A 2,364-nucleotide genomic window follows, 5' to 3' on the forward strand; every position below is an offset into this window, starting at 1 on the left:
AGCAAAAGATTCAGAAAAAAGCTTTGACCTTCCCCCATACTACCTAAAAGAATTTCAATAGAAGTCCTGCTCCAGAAAGAGAGCTATTATCATTAATAATCATAGTTTAATATAAACTAAGTGTGATAGATAGGGAGGAACTTAGCAAGGTCCCTTTGATCAGAGTCCTCTATGTGTCCCATTATTAAAAATGGCCCTGCAAACATTTGATTACCAAACATTTGCTTTTCTATCTCCACGCAGATTGCCTTTCTGCCCTTTAAAATCCCAAACCCCTACCCTTGCTTTCTCCTTGGCCTTCGCTGCTTCTGTCCTCAGGTCCCACATTTTTGGAGAAATCCAGTACATACATACATAATAAATTTGGTCATTTTCTCCTGTTAATTTGTCTCATGTTAATTTGATTTAGTCCAGCCAGAAGAATTTAAAAAGGTAGAAGAAAGATTATTTTTCCTCCCTTACAGATGGAAATTTATTTTCTCTTACTTTTTAAGAGCTGTTTAGGAGAGAAAAAAGTATACATTACAAATTATTTTCTAATCAATGTATCTATACAGACATACTTTATATTAAGATCAATCTGAATTCAAAGCAGATTTGTTTTAAAGTTACTACTCTAAGACATCTTTTAAAAATTTATAGCATTTTCTTAACTTTTGGAGCTCAGAAAACATTTTCTTAACTTTTAGAGCTCCATTTGCTAACTTCTTACATTTATTCAGCAACAATATCAGTGTAGAAACTTGGCAATTCCATTACTGGAACTTAAGCACTATTTATTAAGAATATTCCCATTTTACTCATTCATGCCTTTTGTTTTAATATGCAAAGCTGCCTCACAGGACTTTAAGAAGTATGCTGAATAAACACACTGATACCATTAAAAGAAAATTTGTGGGAATGGTAAATTTTTTTCTCATTAGACAAATTGCCTAGTTTCAAGAAATAAGAGAGAAATAAAATGAAACCACATAACCACAATTTTTGGAATTACAAAGTAATCCTTGTCCTTTTCCTTCCTAGTCTGTGAGGCTAGAGTTACATTTCTTAGAGATTAGCATTCCACAAAATCAGAAGAGCAATGTATGTTCTAAAATTTTTTCAAGACAAATGCACAGCTTTTCAAAATGCTAGCTTGAGTGAATAGAAACTGTAACAATTTCCTTATCATAGGTTTGCTCTGCTAGTTTTCAGCCTAGAGGGAAACGAATGAAATGGTACCAGTAGCTTTTTCTCAGATTGTTTTCACTCTTCCACACTTTCTCATCCTGTATCTGGCCATACTCTATCTCTCAATTTGAATCTAGTTTTTTCTCCTTCTCCTTCTTACTGCCTTTCTCCTCTCATTGGCATCCTCCTTCTCCCACTCTTTTTCCTCTTCCTCTATTTTATTTCTGTTTTGCTCTTTCTTTTTGTTCTTCTTCCTCTTTTGTCTTGGTCATACAAGTTCTGCCAGATAGCTGTCAGAAGAAATAGGGAAAAAAAATATTCAGGTATTTCCTTCCTGTAGTTTGTGTTGTTTTTGATTTTATAATTGTAGGAGAGGAATAATGTTATGGTTTTTAAACGGTAGTGTTGTAGTAAAATTAGTAACTTGCAGTGATGTGTACTTCCAAAAGAGAATGACAGATCAGATTCTGCATAATTATTTACTGTTGAAAAAGTTTTCTTCCTGAGGTAGTAACTATTTAGCCCTAGTACAAATAGGATACTCACAAAATCTCTTGCCAAGATAATTTTTCCAATGATGTGAAAAAGATGTATCTTGGTGGCAAAACTGCATCAGTGTATTAAGGACATAGCTAGGGCATATAGTAGCTGGTTGTTATGGCCCAGAATGATAACATTTTAAGAAATTTTGATGTCTTTATCATAGGTCTAAAGCCTCTATCAAAGATAACATTAGCCAAAAATAGATATTACATTTTAATTTTCTAGATTCAAAAAAGAGAAATTAGGAATAGTTTTGGGTTGGTGAATACACTTCCAAATATGTTTCCATTAGAGTGAGTAAAATAAATTTTACCTGGAAATTTTCTAAATTACTAAAATTTAATTAATGAATTCAAGACATTTAATTCTTTTCACATTCCATGCATGTTCTCTGCATTTACTGATTTCAGTGTTCTTCCACTAGCTACCATACCAATAACTTTATTGATAGGCATTTGGGACCCAGTCTCATGGAATTCTAAGGTGCCCTATGGGCATCTGAGTCTGCCCATTGTCCAGAATAGACCACAGAATCAGTTTTCAGATACCAATACTGCTCCAGCGATATCTGCTCTATATTTTTTAAATTTGAAAGTATAGATTCTTTTATGACTTTCAAGAATGCCTCTAGGATATATAGGTGCTGTTGAT

The sequence above is a fragment of the Pteropus vampyrus genome, unplaced genomic scaffold (assembly GCF_000151845.1).
Source record: "Pteropus vampyrus isolate Shadow unplaced genomic scaffold, Pvam_2.0 Scaffold25, whole genome shotgun sequence".
Classification (NCBI taxonomy): Eukaryota; Metazoa; Chordata; class Mammalia; order Chiroptera; family Pteropodidae; genus Pteropus; species Pteropus vampyrus.